Source organism: Phoca vitulina, unplaced genomic scaffold (genome assembly GCF_004348235.1).
Source record: "Phoca vitulina isolate PV1807 unplaced genomic scaffold, GSC_HSeal_1.0 scaffold79, whole genome shotgun sequence".
In the NCBI taxonomy this organism is placed as follows: Eukaryota; Metazoa; Chordata; class Mammalia; order Carnivora; family Phocidae; genus Phoca; species Phoca vitulina.
Window position 1 is genome coordinate 2,892,815 of NW_022589782.1, and position 19,198 is coordinate 2,912,012.

The 19,198-nt window shown below is 41.0% G+C and overlaps 1 protein-coding gene across 1 annotated transcript in view; it reads left to right on the forward strand.

The window, feature by feature from the left end:
* The window catches only part of SDK1 (sidekick cell adhesion molecule 1), an 860,571-nt gene that overhangs the window by 423,556 nt on the left and 417,817 nt on the right, over nt 1-19,198 (forward strand). The gene's annotated exons all lie outside the window — the stretch shown is intronic.

Sequence of the window (19,198 nt, forward strand, 5' to 3'; positions counted from 1 at the left end):
GGTACAGCAGAAACAGCCTGGACTTTAGATCTTAAGGGGGTTAAAAAAAACCCAAATTACAGATAGCCCGGGATCAGGAGGTAGAGGCCTCGCTTGCTCCCTCTGTGACCAGACAGTTGCTTAAAATCTCCGGTCCTGTTTCTCTCAGTTTCCTTATGAAATATGAAGGATAATAATTAGCGTTATTAAAATTAAATGAAGTAATCTTTAGGAAAAGGGCTCTGGCTGTATGAAAGCACAGTGTGAATGTTAGCTTTCTGAACCCCTTTCCTGCCTTTTGATGGGCTATTTAATTATCAACTAGTCATTCACCTTCCTTGAGACTGTTTCCTCCCAAATTGAGAACAATAACTATTCTGTTTGCCCATTTCATACCAGTAAGATAATGCCCTTAAAGTGCTGTGTGTTCTGTACATATCATGTAAGAGATGGTGTCATTATCACTACACTGTAGAACAAAACTGTGAAATTGGTGCAGAGACATCAAGAAAAGGTTAAGTGTCATCAATACCCTTTATTTAAGAAGGAAGAGAACTGCTGTATAATTTCAGAAAATTTTCTCTAAATAGTGATTCTAAAACAAGTTTCCATGCTTGAAGCCTTGAGCGTTAAATGCCTGAGAAATTTGCTCTTGTAGGATATCTTATTTCCCAATTGTGCCAGAATGAGTTGTTTTGTATATAAGTCTTAAACAGGGAGAGGTTCCAATTAAATGCAAATTACAATGAAATTAATAAATGACACCATTTTTTAGACTTTAAAATGGGCTCTGAGAGAATGCAGTGTGGGCTTAGATTGATTATAATTCTGATCTTCTAAGTTGTGAATCAATATTATATAGCATTAAAACTCAAAAAGTAAGTGAAGAATCAAGTAGAGAGAATGCTCATCTCTCAGTTGGTTCAACCACTCAAATGATGACTTAAAATCTGTTAAATGCTTAGACTGTAATTGTCCTCATTGTTCACTATATTCCAAAATAATTGCACATGTAATTAGTATCAGTTAATGATAGATATTAAACTACACTACTCACAAATACACTAGATTGTTATAAATTTTCCAAATATAATTGCAGACTTAAGGTTTTATTTCACTTTTTGCAGATGAACTACAGACTATAAATGAATGAATGTATTTAAGATTACCAGAAATTTTATTAAATTAAAAACTATTTGATTCAGCATTTTCTGATCCATCCCCAGTGGAAGAAAGTAGACCAGGTGGGCTTCCCTCCTCAGGTGGTACCAGCCAAGACTGAGTGAGAAGCCTACTAGCACCGATGGCCCAGAGAAGCTTTCTCAGTCCACAGGGCCAGGAGTATCCCCCACCTTGCAACCAGTGACAAGGGTAGCCTGGGGAAGCGCCTTCTGTCTCCATAGGCAACAATAGCAGAGATAGAGCAGGAGCCTGAGCAGACCCCATAGAACAGAGGAGACCTGAATAGCTCTGCAAAATAAATTGTCATTGGAGCTACAGATACAAAAGTTGGCTAGATACATGAAGCCTAGCCTTGCCCGCTAAAATAAAGTATTTAAATAGGATCAGGAGTCTCAACACAATATCCAGAATGTCCCGGACACAATTGAAAATCACTCACCATACCTAGAACCAGGAAAACCCTAACTTGAATGAGAAATCAGTCAGCTGAAGCCAACATTGCAGTGAATCCAATGTTGGAATTACCTGACAAGGATTTTAAAGCAGCCCTCATAAAAGTGTTTCAACAGCAATTTATTAATTCTTTTTAAACAAATGACAAAATAGAAAATCTCAGCAAAGAAGAAGAAATTTAAAAAAAAAGAATCAAGTAAAAATTAGTGAATTGAAACATCCAGTAATCAAAATAAGAAGCTAGGTGGATGAGCTCAGTAGTAGAGTGGAGATGACAAGGATAGAATATAGTGAATATGAGGACAGATCAATAGAATTTACTCAGTCTGAACAACAAAGAAAAAATAGACTTTCAAAAAAAAAAAACAACAACAACAAAGAACAGAACCTCCAGGATCTGCGATCTAACATTCAAGTCATTGGGATGCCAAAAGGAAAGGGGCAGGAGAGTGGGGTTGGAAAAGCCTTCAAGGAAATAATGTCTAAAAACTTCCCACGTTGGAAAAAACCCCACAAACCTGCAGATTCAGGAAGCTGAGTGAATCCGAAAGAAGATAAAAATCAATGAAATCAATTCAAAGATGTTTCATACTTAAACTTACAAAAAGGTAAAGAAAAATTAAAACTCTTCAGGCTGACAAAAGGAGCTGCCAGTTTGTTAATTCTGTATCTATGTCTGGCAAAAATGTCCTTCAGGAATGAAGGGGGCAGCTCAGAGAACCTGTCTTTACAACACCTGTGCTTGAAGCATGACTAATGGACGCCCTCCCAACAGAAAGGAAATGAGCAGAGAAGGAGGTTTGAGACTGTAGAAAGGAAAGAACAGAGATAGGATGAAAGTAAACAGTATAGACTCCTTCTCCTATGAGTTTCTTATATTTAGAATTTGAAGAAAAAATTATAACACCATATGAAGTGGTGCTAAGTGTATGGAGAGGGGTACTTATGACATTTATATTTAAACAGTGGGGAATGGGACAGGCTCTCCGTACTTCATCTGAAGTAGTAGGGTGTTGATACAAGTTACCTATGTCTACTGTAATGATTAGAGCAACCACTAAAAAAACTACACAAAATGAGATACTAAAAACCACTATAAATGAAGATGGAATCCTAGAAATCATTCAACAAGCCCACAGTAAGGCAATAGAAGAGAAAGGAAGAATGAGGAAAAGAGTGAGTAAACAGTCTAAATACACCAATTAAGTGACAGAGATTGGCAGAGAGGATGTCAAAACTACATAACTACAAAATCCACTTCAAACATAATGATGTATATATATAGGTTGAAAATAGGAGGTGGAGAGTTGTATCATGCAAGCACTAATTTAAGAAAAGTCAGGACTGGCTACGTTACTATCTGCTGAGGTAGACTTCAGAGCAAAAACCATTACAAAGGAAAGAACCAGCCATTACTTAAGGACGAAAGGATGATTCTACCACAAAGACATAGGCATCCTCACTGTGTGTGCTCGAACATCACAACTTCAAAGCATGGGAACCAGAAGCTAACCTGAGACAGAGGCACAGCCAGTTCTACCTGGGGACTCTCACCAATTGACAGAAACAACTGATGGCAAGGATGTGGAAGAACTGAACACCACCACCAACCAACAAGATCAAATTGACATTTTTAGAACAACTCTACACAATACACATTCTTTTAAAGTACCTGTGGGACATTTTCCAAAATAGAACCTATCCTAGCGCATAAAACCAAACCTCAACACAAATTTAAGAGTTGGAATCATACAAAGTGTGTTCCATGAACATAATAGAACCAAACTAGAAGTGAATAACAGAAAGGTAACAGGAGAATCTCTAAGCATGTGGATATTAAACAACATACTTTTAAGTAATTCATAGATCAGAGACAAAATCTTAAAGGAAATAAAAGAAATACATAATACTGAATGAAAATGAAGTAGAGATAAGACCAAAATTGTGGGATGCAGCTAAAGACATGCTAAGAGGTAAATTTATAGCATTATGTTTATACTAGAAAAGAGAAGCACACCTGGGTGGCTCAGTCGGTTGAATGTCTGACTCTTGGTTTCGGAAGCTCAGGTCATGAGCTCAGGGTTCTGAGATTGAGTCCTGAGTTGGGCTCCATGCTCAGCGTGGAGGCTACTTGAGATTCTCTGTCTCTCTTCCTCTGCCCCTCCCCCTGCTCTCGCTCTTTCTCTTTCCCACTCTCTCTCTAAGTTAATGAGTAAATCTTAAAAAAAAAAAAAAAAGGGAAGGTCTCAAATCAATGATTTAAGAACCCGCCTTAGGGACCAGAAAAAGGAAAAAAGAGAGAAGACATAAATCACTAATATTAGCAATGAATAAGAGATATCACTACACTTCCTACAGCTATTAAAAAGCTAATACTAAATGTCAAGCTCATAAATTTGATTAGATTAATTGGATCAAAGTCTCAAAAACTACCAAGTACCCAAACTCAACCTATGTGAGATAGATAATCTGAATAGTACCACAGCCATTAATGAAATTTAATTTGTAATTAACTTCCTCCTCCTCAATCTCCTAGCCCAGATCTTTTAATTGGAGACATTTACCAAACATTTAAAGGATGAAAACCAATTTTACACAATCTCATCCAGTAAATGTAAAAGTAGGTAACACTTCCCAATTCATTTTATGAGGCCAGTCAAAAAGCACAAAAGCAGAAACTATCAACAGATGTGTCTAATGAATATAGATGCAAGAATCCTTCCACAACATTGGCAAATTGAATCCAGTAAAGTATAAAAAGAGCTTTACACCACAACCAAGTGGATTTTATTCCAGGTATGTAGGGCTGGTTCGATATTTGAAAATTGTTCTATGTAATCCATCATATCAACAGGCTAAAGGAGAAATCTTACGAACATATCCATTGACACAGAAAGCATTTGAAAAATCCAGCACTCTTTCATGATAAGAATTCTCAGCAGGGGGGAGTAACCGGTTAGGGGGAGTAACTTCCAATTCAGTTCTTTGTACACTTTTTATGACCCTGTAATTATTTCAAATTCAGAGTTTTTAAAATTACAAATACTTTTTGAATGTGTAAAAATTAAAAAAAAAATAAGGCTTTCAAAGTATAAGCTTCCAAATTTTGGAGAGAATCCTGCAGTGATTTGCTAACACCTCTCTTGCTGTCCCCTTATGAAGCAAACGACCCCGTGTTTTGTGCTGGAACCAGACATCTGCTATCATGGAACCTGGAACTTCTAGAGGAAGTAGGGACAGGGTTGGAGAGTGCACGGTGTTCTCCCCGAGGAAGGGCAAGAAGCGGGAAGAGGAGATATGCCCCATAAGAAAAGAGTATCTGAGCTGGGAGCTCATGGAAACGTGCTCTGCGTGCTCTGCACCACTTTACTAGGACTTAGGAACAGGTAGCTGAGCAACTTGGTGGACTGTCTGCTGTCCTGTCAGCTCTCCCTCATATGGCAGTTATCTGCTGATTTTCTCCTCATCATTTAAGTCTTGCTAAGAGGATTTACATGAAAAGAAGGCTCTGGCTTGGTAGGCTTGATGGAGGAAGGGGAGGCCGGGAGGCCATGTCCTGTGCCGAAGCCACCATCAGAGACAGAAACTCCCAGAACAGAGAATGGCTGAGCTGAAGAAGCAATCAAAGCAGTCTGTCTCCTGGCACTGCAGCCACGAAAACGCAGCTCTCTCAGGGAGGCAGCCCGGGGCACAGCAGTGCATACAAAGCTTTTCATTGGCAGAAGGCCCCCGGCTCTCCAGCCTGCCGCGGGGGACATTGCCAGGGGGCGAGCTTGCCTGGGTGTTGCCTCTGACCTTTATTTCTGTCTGTGTGCTCTTTCAGAACTGGGAGCTCTTTACAGAGGCACCATGTACGCTCCATAGCACACCACCCAATGCTGGACATGCAGAGGTGCTCCTAAATGGGCCATAACGTATTTAACAGCACCCCTACACCTCACAACGCCCGGACATGCATGCTGGGAAAGCAAGTGCCTGGTTCCGGGCCCTTGGGGACAGGGATTGTCACGTATCCCCCAGCGCATTCTTTGGGTCATGCCCAAGCCTGGAGCGCATGGGCTTCTGGCTCCCACGGCCACATACTCATTCCCCTTCTGGCCTTTTCTCTACCACTCTCAGGAAATAAGTATTTCCCCAAGGCAGAGAGGAGAAGCAGCGTGAGTACTTAGTATTTATAAACTCCTTTCACCTGGAAATTGCTTTACAAATTTTAAACTTCACATTACTCTTTGGGAGAAGAAAGAGGTAACATATAATACTCAATTTCACACTTGGGAAACGGAAACAGTAAGGTTAAGTAGCTTTTGCAAGGCCACGTAGCATATCCTTTAGGAAGGAATTTGTGACTATATAATTCTGTTCCCAGGCCTTTTACAAGTGTGTTCTAAAATAAAATACTTCTGACCTTAAATTTAGCTTTGTCCCTATTGAGTAATAAATTAAGAGTTCAAAATGAGCAAGTAAATACTGTGCTGAGGTATCGACATAAATTTATATGAATACCGTAGAAATCAGAGGGTACTTTCCTGAAATACTAGGATACAAATCTTTATGTCTTAAATATAAGCCCTTGAAAAATGTGATAGTTGTTGCTAAAAATAAACTGGTAAGGGCAGCTCCAGTGTCTTGCTGATTTAACAAGCACAGAAGTTGAAGGAGAGTACTTCAGTTTTCTTTATTCACACATTAATAACAAAATGGGAAAAATCAGTGAGAGAATTAGATCTGTTTTGTTGACCTAATGATAATACAACTTTTCATTATAAAACCTGAATTTCTAGCTGTACTCTATTATGAAGGTTAAGTATTGTAAGACGAAAGCTCATGCTTTTAGAAAGTCAAACACGGCATATTAAGTAGTCGTTCTGTTGCACCGTCAGCTTATTATGTCTGAGCAGAATTTATCTATTGTGTGCCCAGAGGTGAAGTCAAGAGAAAACTTTTTATGCAATTGCGCTCACGTCTTCTGAGGTGAGGGTCCTCATACTGCACTCTATCAGCCCGTGGTGACAAATAGACTTGGACGCTGAGTTCAAACACAGTGAAGTAGTTCACAGCAAGCTCAGGAGAGGTGCTCCAGGTCCCCAGCTTGCTGTCTTCCTTGAGGGGATCCAGAGACGTGGGCTCACTCCACTCTGCAGCGCCCTCCACTGCTGCTCCTCATCCAGCCTCTGGAGGGGAGGACAAGCAAGGAGGAGTGCCTCCCTAGTGAGAGCCCGGCCCTGAGGGCGCAGGGCATGCCTGCCAGCATTCCTCTGAAGGGAACTTGTCCTGTGGCCACACCTACTGGTGGGGAGGGGCTTGGACGTACAGTTTCTGGGTGGGGAGCCGCTTCCCGAGGTGGAAATGTGTATTTTAGAAACAAACCAACAAAAAATGGATTTTGCTGGACAGCCAGCCCAGCTGCCATGGAAGTTTTTTTCAGATGCATTTGCTTATACTTTCCTCTGTAGCCACATTCTTTTCCCCCAAATATGGGCCTAAACAAGTACTTTATAAAGATAGTTCTAGAAAGTTGAATTCACTTTCAGTTGGTAGAGGAATTGGTTTTTCTGATTAGAGTTCAGTCAAGAAAGAAAACTTGCTGGGGTCTTCTGAAAATTCCACAAAAATGAACATTTTACCGGAGAGGTAGAACAATGCGGGGTGAAGGACATGAGTCCTTGGGTTCCACTCCTGGGAGTTTCACAAGCTGAGACCCTGGCCTCAGCAACTCAGGCGTTAAGACCTCAGCATCTGATGGTGGTGTTCTGTGACCAAGGGCTGGGGCAGGTCCGCAGATGCACTGTTTTGAAAATAACTCTCCGGTCTTTCTCCTTGAAATTAGAAGATGACTTAGGTTTTGACCAATTTCACATTTTAAAAAAGTTTTCCAATTATAATGACAGAAGAATCTGCAATTAAGGATCTCCTTAAGCAAACATTAATACTATCAATAACATTACTGTGACTTCAAAATTTCAGTCTGTGTCTTGCCTTCCACTCTCTGACATAAACAACCGACAGAGACACAGGAGCCCCACAACAGAGAGGGCAGCCACACTGAGGAGGTCATCGATGCCCTCTGCTCTCAGTGACTCAGCCCGAAGCCATCCAACTTCGCAGTTGCTCAAACCAAGACCATTGGAGGGAAGAAAATTGTGAGTGCCAGCCTGGGAGTATACGGTCGTCTTCTCCCCTGTAAGCCTGGCCATGAATGACATCTGATTTGAAACCACAATTTACTACTGTAATAAAGTTTCTAAAATTACTGCAGAAGGAATTCAATTGTATTGAACAGTCAATTGATTCTGGGCTAAAACATGCTTACATCACAAAATAATGACTGGTTTGAGAAAAATAAGGTTGTATTCAGGCGCCGATATCTCAGAGCAAGAGGGACACTATTAAAATTCTTTAGGGGAAAATAAATTGCTGATCTTCTAAGTATGCTTGAAGCCACATCACCTTCCACCATCCCAGTATCCCAGCGAGACAGAGCAGGAATTGCCACTTGAGAGAGAAGGAGTCTCCGGATCTGAGAAGTTACTGGCCAAGAACATTTTGGCCTAGTTACCAGCACCCAGTTTCTAAGGATCTTCACACTGCTTCAAGCAAAAAGTGACGGCCACTGGATTGACAGAAACTTTCTTTTTTAAGGATTGGATTTAGAGGGATGCTGACTAAAATCCATTAACTCTGATCAGTTAATGAAGAACAAAGTTAAGGCTTTTGAATATTAAGATAGATGGTAGATGCAAACAACGGCATCAGCGATAGTAACTCAGCGATAGACATTTCTTCCGTACAGAATGGGCTGTTTTTGTTTTTGTTTTATAGCCTTATGGCAAGTTCTGAAGCCCAACTGTCACTTCTTTACGTGTTTTCATGTAAGGGAGTAAGTGAATTCTTTGTTTTGTGTTTTGTTAGTAAGTTTTCTAGAATATTTGTTTTTATTGGTTTTAACCCACTGCATTGCAGTTGTTTCTGATTTTATTCTTTGTTATTGAATCATTTCTAAGATTACAAATGAAATTTTAAAAGATTTGCACGTTTAGTGCTTCAAAAACTTAAAAATGTAGATAGTGTGGCCCATCGTGCTCTGAGTTCTCCCATGGACTCAGGAGCTAGGGGAAGTCACAGCTCACCAAAGAGCCAGCGGACCTCCTGCTCCCACGGTTCTAGTAAACGGTCCACCACCGGGCCCAGGTCTTGCCTTCACCCAGCACCTTGTCACTGAGCACCTCTTCCCCATGTAGTCCAGAGGGCTGTAAATCACAACAAAAGGTTTTGCTCACCCACTTTGCTAGATATATTGGAAAGAAACGCCATTCATTACACCCTAATCAAACTGTAATTGCCTGTCTCCGTGATAAATAGATCATGAATAAGGTAGGTCTCTGAAGTGACGCTCTTGGGAACGTGCCTTTCAGTCTCTACAGCCTTGACATACTTGTGACAAGAAAGCAGGCTTGCTATTAGAGAGACAACAGTGTTTCCCTCTCTTGAAGGGAATTGATTCTTGAAATGTTCACCTGCATCATAAATAGGCATTGGAGAAAGTATCCCTCCCTGACTGTTTACATGGCAGATAGAGGAGCAAGTTACTTTGAGTTTAAAAAGCAACCTTGTTGCCATATTGATTTAATCAAAGTTCTGTTTGTTTGTGTCTACTGATGTAATGTGTAATCAGAATCCCTAAATAGGAAGTGGTTTCATTCCAGTGCTCTGTATTCTGGAAGGAACGTGTGATGTTGGGTTTACCATGATCATTTACCACCAGCTCGTCACCGCCAGGCACCGAAGCCCTCTGCGTTATTTCTGTGCTCTCAAGAGGCTGCTTCTGCCCTACGCGTCCTTGTGTTTTTCCCAGGGACAGCAGTTAAAAAAGAATCATGAAGAATAAAGCATATGAACCAAAGTCCATACTTTATTCAGAATTTCTTAGTTTTTATTTAATGTCGCTTTTCTGTCTGTCCCAGGATCCCCTCCAGGACCCCATAATTACACTTGGTCACCTTATCTCCTTAAGCTCCTCCAATCTGTGATAGTTTCTCAGACTTGCTTGTTTTTTATGACCTTGACAATATGGGGGTAATTCTGGTCATATATTTATGTAAAATGTCCTTTAATTTGGGTTTTTCTGATATTTTTTCTCATGGTTAGACAGGAGTTAGAAGTGTGTGGGAAGAGGACCGCAGAGTGACATGCCATTCTCATCATGTTCTGTCAAGGGCACCGTGGCCTGTCAGCATGACTCTTCCCTGCTGATGCTGACCTTGACCACCTGGCTGAAGCGTGTGTTTGGTTTCTCTACTACAGTGTTCCCCCTTTCCTTACTACTTCTGCCTATTTTAGTTCTGCCTATACCACAAAGACTACCTCAGGATTCACCTCCTTCTACATGTATTCCTTTGAATCTGTTCAGTTTTGTGGGTTATTAGACCATAGGCTTATTGTTGGAAATAAGACTTATTTTTTGAGAACTGAGTTAGGAAGGAAGGTGGGAAGCGCTTGCCCAGCTCTTCCCCTGAGTGACCCACACTGTGATTCCACAACATATCAAAATTATGGTCTTTCTTTTACACCTGGGGAAAACCTCAGAACTCCTCTAAGGGGTGGTCAACAGTGGGGGAGGTGGGGTGAGGGAAGAGACTACACAGTCATGACTTAGCAAACTCTAATGGCTATTCTACGAGGGCAGATATATATTTGAGAGGGAGCTTGTGTTTACAGAAAAAATACTCTGGATCTGTCATTTTGCTGACCTGCCTTTGCCAGCTGCCAGGACACATGACGTGCAGCCCTGTCTGCCACAGAGGTTGACCTCCCTGGAATCCTGCTCCTTAGAGCTCCGAGCTTTTAATTGTTCTTAGCCTTTGGTGTTCCCCCTTATTTTATCTGAGAATTTCCTCCATGTTTAATTTTCAATCAGAGACCATGTCTTAATGATTGTAACCTCCAAGTTTAGCACAGAGCTGAGCACTTGTGAATATGTTCTGAAAGCTCTCTCTCTGGCTTCTACCATGTGTCCTATTGTGTTACCACTGGGTGTACATCTGCCTGTGCCTTAAGGACTGAGCATCATGCATCCCCAGCACCAATCTTGTGCCCAGGACAAAGCAGACCTTCTAAACAGAAACAGCAACAAAAGTCCTTGTAGTATAAAGAAATGCAGTATAAAACAACCTCAAATTTCCATCAAAAGGATTACATTCAAGAATGAATTTGTTCATGTCAACAAGATACATAGAAAAACTTGTATTTAAAAATTATGAAGGACGACAACTTGAGGGAGAATATAGGATCTCCCTGGACCTCATGACCTTAGCCTTTCAGATTAGCTGCTGTCAGTGTAGGGTTCCACTTGATAACTTAGTCTAATCTTTGTGGGCAGCACTGTCCTGCCTGCCTGGATAGTGTCAGCACTTATTTTAACACAGCATCAAACTATTTTGGGGTATTGATGGTATTGATGGATGTAAGGTCCGGTGAAATTAAATGTCTTTATCTTCGTAAATCACATAATATTTCGTTTTCAATTTAGAAGCAAAGTTAACATTCATATACTTAGGTGCAAAATTGCTTATTAGCCCAAAGGAAAATAGACTTTCACAAAGGAACATACACTTTAATGGCTGTGACATTGGAAGTCTTCACTCTCGTAGTGCTATCTTCAGATATTCATGGTAGTCTAGATCAGTGGTTCAGGGGCAGGTGGGGATTTTATCCCTCAGGAGACACTTGATAACGTCTGGGGATGTTTTTGGTTGTCACAACTGGGTGGAGGGATGCTGTTGACATCTTGTGGGTGGAGGCCAGGTGAAGGTGAAGGATACTGCTGAGCATCCTCCAGTGCACAGTCAGCCACAGCAAAGAACTGTCTGACCCAAAATGTCAACAGTGTCAAGGTTGAGAAACACGATTATGTTGTCTCTAGTTTTTGTCTGGTACACCTTTCCCTAGACCCTGAGACTTGCTTATATTTGGTTTGATCTCAAAGATGTTAGAGAATCCCAGAGAATGTCTGTGACCCTAGGTCAACCTAAGAATGAAACTACTGGAATGTTCTAGAATGACTTCTAGAACAGTGGTTTCCACTCAGCCTGTTTGAATATGATGACTTTTTTTTTCTTTTTTTAAAGATTTTATTTATTCATTTATTTGAGAGAGTGAGAGAGAGAGAGAGAGAGCACATGAGAGGGGGGAAGGTCAGAGGGAGAAACAGAATCCCTGCCGAACAGGGAGCCCGATGCGGGACTCGATCCCGGGACTCCAGGATCATGACCTGAGCCGAAGGCAGTCACTTAACCAACTGAGCCACCCAGGCACCTGATGACCTTTTTTTAATAACCAAAACTTTCAAGGAGTCTCACGTAATTATTGACCTCTTACTATTCCATAATAGAGAAAATGCATAATGGTGCTAGTGCACACGCACGCACACACAGTGACTGTGGATTTAGTGCAGTGCTTACAGTAATTTCTATTCTGTTACAACATTTGAAAAACAATAATACATACATGCCTGTGTGAGACCCACTATTTATTCAGTCTGTAGTTAGTGCTTGGATGCATATGGATTTGATGGCCCCTGGAAGGAAATCTCTGTCCTCACAAGGGAACATGGCTTACAGCTTGGGAATGGAGATAATTAATGAGGATTCCTTTGAGATAGAGGTGACCTGGAGAATACTCACATCTACAGCTAAACAAATAGTCTGAGAGACAGAAGAGATATCTTAACTCCACACACAGTGACTGCTTATTAAATGTCTGTGAATGAAGGTGGGGGCTCTCCCCTACTTTTCATGCCTTAGTGCCTGCCACTTAAGGAATCTGGCAGCTGAGGCATCAGGCTGCTTTCTCTAGCCCTAGTCGGAGTAGGAGCTCGGGAGAAAAGCCAGTGGATAGAGGAGACTATTGCCAAGACTCTGAATCTTCTGGGACCATCTGTGTCCACTTTTTCAAAGAGCAGATTGTAAAATGACAGGAGTGTAGGACATGGAGGGTAATAGAGATGTGTACGAGAAGACTCTAGGAAGGAAGAGAGGGGACTGGTGCCAGTGGGAAAAGCCCATCAGAAGATTAAGTATCCTGGCAGCAGGACTGAGAGGATGAGGTGACAAATGGCCCTTTTCTCTGGGAAGGAAGCCAATGACATGTGAGAGTTGTGGCTTGGGTTCCAGATCTTAGATCATTTTTCCTTACTCACAAAATTAAGACCCACATTCCTTCCAGAAAACTAGCTAGAGCAAACAGATCAAGAGGCAGCCAAGTGGAAGAGCCACAGATGTGGTAAGAGGGTGGAGGGAGCAAGAGGATGTATCATCAGCTTTTTGGCAACTGCACCCACCATACTCTGGCCTTGAAGATTTTGCTTTGGCTCCCAATCTAGAGGCATTTTCATGGCTCTGCCATCTGTCTTTGAAATACAGCATCAGGCTTAAGGTCCCAGATGGACCTCAAGATAGCTTTTATTTTGATAATTTTGGTTCTCAGTTTAATATTCTCTGCTTTTCCATTGAGTAGTGTATCAGTTAGCTATTGCTGTGAAACAAACCACTTCTAAACTTAGTGGCTTCAGAGAGTAACTTTTTGTTATTTCTTATGATCTGTGGGTTGGCTAGGTTGTTCTGCTGATCTGGGCTCACTTACGCATCCATGGTCATGGATAGCAGGATGCCTGATCAAGGATGGCCTCAGATGGACTCATTTCTCTTCCATATGTCTCCTATATTCTTCCATAAAGCTCACAGAGGCATGTTTTCACAGTAGTGGGTCCAGGAGAGAAAGCAGAAATTTACAAGTGCTTTTTCAAGCTGCTACTCGTTGTTACATTTACTACTGAACCACTGTGAAGCAAGTCACATGACCAAGTCCAGCATCAATAGAGGAGGACATTACTCCATAAAGTGGATACAGGGAGGCAAATATGTACCGGAACTGGTGAAATACTAAGTAAGCCAGTTGATACCTACTAGCAGTTAGAATGACTTTTCTCCTGCATATTCTTTTATTTTTGCTATTGTTGCTTTGGAGCAAAGCACATTATGTATTTTAATCTACGTGGTGGTTGAGATCCACCTCGTTGGACATCTTGAGTAGGCCTTTTAAGTAGATAATTTTTCTGTCTCTTAACCCATGGTCTGTGATCGTCCTGTCACCTACATGATGATGACAGAAACCCCAGGAATACAAATGCGGCTCTTATACAGCATGTTCAGGGCACTAAATAAAAGAAGCATATAGATCTATGAAGAAACAGAATGGAATCCCCACGGAGAAAAGTCTCCTGCTAATTTTAAGATAAAATGATGAAGGAAGGAGTGTTTGTTCCAGTTGGCTTTCCAGTTTTTAGGAGTAGTGGTACAGAATAGTGAACTAGGGAACCCCAGCTGTGGTGTGTTTTGTCAGTAGGGTGTGGGAAAACTGCCTACTTTCAAATTGTTGTGATCAGATGGATACAGAAGAATTTATAAACATAGATGAATATAAAAATACATTTTTGCACTTTGTCAGGAGAGACCTGACATATTATTTGGAGCTATTTAGATAGAATAAAGTGGAACTTTCTAAAATTCAAAGGTAAAGACAAGGAAGATTTTTCTAAAACTTTATGCAATAAGTTTCTGCTTTATAGCATTCATATTTACTCATTTCCATTAGTCCCCTCTCAATCCTAACTATGTCTAGTCACATATTTTTTGTTCAGTGCTAATAACTATACTTTTATATTCTTACTAGCAACACATTCTCTGCTTTCTCCACGTGGGGTGTTCTGAGACTGAGAGGCAAACATTAATTAATCCTTACAATATGTCTTCTTTATTTGTTTAATTGAGGCACTGAGACGCGTAGGAATTTAGTGGCAGAGAGGATGTGAATCCTTCAGTTCAGGATGCCTTAGCTGCTACGGTAAGCATTATAAGGCAGAGCCTGTGCAGCAGCTCAAGCTTTAACCCTCGTTGGACTGTTGGGGAGCCAATTAGATCTCTTTATGTGCTATTCAAAGTTTCTTCAAGTGGCCATCCTAGATGTGGCGAATGAGTTATCTTTTTTAAAGATTTTTTTTTTATTTGACAGAGAGAGAGAGAGTACAAGCAGGGGGAGCGGCAGGCAGAGGGAGAGGGAGAAGCAGGCTCCCTGGCAGGGAGCCCGACGTGGAGCTCAATCCCGGGACCCCGGGACCACGACCCGAGCCGAAGGCAGACACCCAACGACTGAGCCACCCCGGCGCCCTGAAAATGAGTTATCTTTTTTTTTTTTTTTTTTTTTAAGATTTTATTTATTTATTTATTTGACAGAGAGAGACACAGCGAGAGAGGGAATACAAGCAAGGGGAGTGGGAGAGGGAGAAGCAGGCTTCCCGCCGAGCAGGGAGCCCGATGCGGGGCTCGATCCCAGGACCTGGAATCATGACCTGAGCCGAAGGCAGACGCTTAACGACTGAGCCACCTGGGCGCCCCGAGAATGAGTTATCTTGATTAGAAGTCATCCATAGGTCTGGGGGGGGGGCAACCCAGAGTTTCTTTGACATAATCCTGTGAGCTACAGGCTTGCGTTTTGGTCATTTGTCTACACAGGCAAGTGACCCCGTCCCTGGGGCTCTGTATTTTTTTTCCCAATTAAATAGAACAGACATTAGGCAGTTCAGTGATAAGCATAAAAGACTTTGACAAGTTTCTTGAAAAGAAGGTGTTCCATCACCATGAATGGCTACCTTTGTAATGTGTTTGGTCTTTAAAGGATCTTTCAGTTTATCACCTTATGTCTTTAAATAGACCTCTTGAGTCAAATTCAGTTTCCCAGTAGTTACTTTGTCTGAGGAACTTGAACAGGAATGCGTGAAAATAGTTACTACATTGGGAGGCCTTCTGAATGTGTTTAGTTAGATGGCTGCACACAATAAATTATTTGTAGTATTTCACTCAACAGAGACTGTCTCATGAGTTATTTTTCACCACTGATATGTAGAGACCGCAAGGAATAGAAACATCCTCTTTGCTTTAAATGGACTCACTTGGTCTTCTCTTCAGAGCTGCATGTTCTAAGTTTCCCCACTCCGGGGTCAGGGCACTGATGGGTGAGTGGGTGTGGAGGTATGGCTGGTGTCCCGGCTGCCTCCTGGAGCCCCACCCCATTTTGATTATGCAGTTAATATCTGCATCACTCCTGAGTCCCTGAGTGCCCAAGGCTAGGTCTGTCTTCTTTGGTTCTTGCTTCCTTAGCCCTTGGTACAGTGACTAGCAATAAAGTGATGAGTACATATTCATGAAATGAAGGAATGAATGGAAATAGCGTGGGGCCTGGAAGAGGCTCTCCAGGTGGTGTTTCAGAAGGCTGTTGTCTCATGGCCATCTCTGCATGGAGTTTATCCCAATCCTCACACCCTACAGTGACTGTTCTCAGGATAGATGGCTCTCTAATTTGAATGCCGATCAGGATCACCAAGGACACTTGGTCTGGAGTCCCATCCCCCAGCTACTGACTCGGGATCTCTGAGGAGTGGGCCCCAAGAGTTTAATTTTCAGAAGGCTCCAAGATGTTTCAGGTCATCTACCCTGAGAATGCGTGTCAGGAACTGTGGAGGCAGACCTGCCACACACCCTGGTTGTGCTCGTACTGGAAGCACCTGTCCTCTTGCCCAAGTTCCCAGTAAGATGAAGGCTCATAGAACCTGTTTCATCTTCAAGATTCATGATTGGAATTAAGGAACAATAAATCTCTTCACTTACCTATAGGATCATGCTGATATTTAACTTTGGTTGTTTTAAAATTTATTTCTATCATTAGACTCTGCCCCTCTGGAGCAGCGGCCTAGCACACAGTTGGTGCTCATTAAGGAACTGGGGGGGGGGGGCAGGGAATGCCTGAATTCTGTGACCTGCTTGAGAATAAATCAACATTGGCATAACTAGATGAAAAAGAATGTTAAGTTTGTCTTAACACACATCTATCCAAATTAATAAAAGGTCATGAAGTCTGCATTCTGACTTCAGTTCACTATAGATGATGTTAAAACTGATACTTGAATAGAGATTCATTTTAGAATTTGTAATGGAGCTGCTCTGTAAGTATTAAATCAGTAATTCAGTAAGAGGTTAAACATTTCAGTTAAAGATATTATCTGAGATTAGTTACCATTTGCAGCTTAAATAATGTTTCCTTTCCAAAACTTTATCAAATGAAATAACTATTAATTAAACACTAGCTCTTTTCCAGTTGGAGGAAGTGAATGTAAATATCAAAGACTAGAGACCAAATTATTTCTGAGATGTACGGGACAGTTGTGAGTGTGGCTTATGTGTATCTAAGCCACTTAATCTACTACATAGTTTTTGAGGTGAACAGCCTGCCTCTTGGAAACAAATTATAATGTATTTAGGATCAGCCATCTTTTTTGGGCCAAGTGTTCCATAACCAGTAGTCTGTATTTTCCAAGTTCAGCACAAAGTAGGTTCCTGATAGAATTATGAAGTAAGCAATGCATCTTTAGCATCAAGTGTCCCTCTCCTTCCTCTGTGTGTACATGTTGGTTAAAACTCCTACAGTTGTATGAAAACCACTCAAAGTGGTTTAAGCCCAATGGAGAATTTATAATTAGACTATGAGAGGTATCTTCAGAATCCTAGGGTAGGAGTCTAGCTGGAACTCAGGAAGGGCTTAGAATCAGAAGCAAGAAAATCCTCTAGATTTTCTCTTTGTCCCTCTACTACTTTTGCTTCATTCATTTATTTAACTGTGTATCCATTTCTTTTTTTAAATATTTATTTATTTATTTATTTATTTATTTATTTATTTATTTATTTATTTGACAGGGTTGGGGGGAACAAGCAGGGGGAGCAGCAGCAGAGGGAGAGGGAGAAGCAGGCTCTCCGCTGTGCAGGGAGCCCAATGTGGGGCTCAATCTCAGAACCCTGGGATCATGACCTGAGCTGAAGGCAGACACTTAACAGATTGAGCCACCAGGTGCCCCTGTATATCCATTTCTATTTCTTTTTCATTTCTTTTTTTAAATTTTTAATTGTAAAATACATGTAAGTTATAATTTAACCATCTTCACCATTTTTTAGTGTACAGCTCAATAGTGTTAAGTATATTCACATTGTTGTTCAACCAATCACCAGAACTTCCTTATTTTGCAAAACTGAAACTCAGTGCCCATTAAACAACCACCTGCTCCTTTCTTCCCTTAACCCCTGGCAACCACCATTCTACTTCATGTTCTTTTGAGTTTGACTACTCAAGGAACCTCGAGTAAGTGGAATCATACAGTATTTGTTGTTTTTTGACTGGCTTATTTCACTTAGCTTAATATTCTAAAGGTTCATCCATATGATAGCATATGTCAGAATTTCTTTTTTCTTTCTTTTTTTTTTTTAGAGAAAAAGAGCAAGCAAGTGGGGGGGGGGAGGGCAGAGGGAGAGAGAGACTCTCAAGCAGGCTTCATGCCCAGCATGGAGTCTGATGTGGGGCTTGATCTCACAACCCTGAGATCATGACCTGAGTGGAAACCAAGAGTCAGATGCATAATGGGCTGAGCCACCCAGGCACCCCAAAATTTCCTTACTTTTTAAGAATAAATAATATCCTATTGTATGGATAGACCACATTTTGTTTATCCATTCATCAGTTGTTGGGCATTTGGGTTGCTTCCATTTTTTGGCCACTATGAGTACTGCTAGGAACATGAGTATACAAATATTTTCTTGAGACCTTGCTTTTGGCTCTTTTGGATATATACCCAAAAGTGGTATTGCTGGATCATGGATAATTCTAATTTTAATTTTTGAGGAACTGCCACACTGTTTTCCATAATGGCCATGCCATTTTACATTCCCACCAATTTAACATGGTTCCCATTTCTCCATATCATCACCAACACTTGTTATTTTCCCTCTTCTTGGTAGCAGCCATTCTAGTGAATGTCAGGTGATCTTGTGGTTTTGATTTGCATTTCCCTGTAGACCAACTTATCTGTTTTCACTTTTGCTGCCTGTGCTTCTGGTGTCATATCCAAGAAATCATATTAAATCCAATTTCATGAACTTTTCTTCTGTTTTCTTTCTGAGAGTTTTATAATTTTAAGTCCTACATTTAGGGCGTTAATCCATTTCAAGTTCATTTTGTATGTGGTATAAGTTCATGGTCCAACTTCATTCTTCTGCCTGTGGATGTCCAATTTTCCTACCACCATTTTTTGAAAAGACTGTTCTTTCTCTATTGAATGCCCATGCACCCTTGTTAAAAATCATTTGACTACTATGTGAAAGGATTTACTTCTGGACTTTCTATTATATTTCACCGGTCTGTATGTTTGTGTTCATGCCAGTGCCACATTGTTGTAATTATTATAGTCATGTAATAAGTTGTGAAAATCAGGAACCATGAGACCTCTGAATTTGTTCCTCTGCAAGATTGTTTTGGCTTTTTGGGGTCCCTTAAGATTCCATATGAAATTTAGGATGAATTTTTCTATTTCTGCAAAAATAGCATGGGGACTTTATAATAGTGATCGCATTAAATCTGTAGTTCACTTTGGGTAATATAGACATCTTAATAATATTAAGTGTTCCAATGTGTGGACATGGAATGTCTTTCC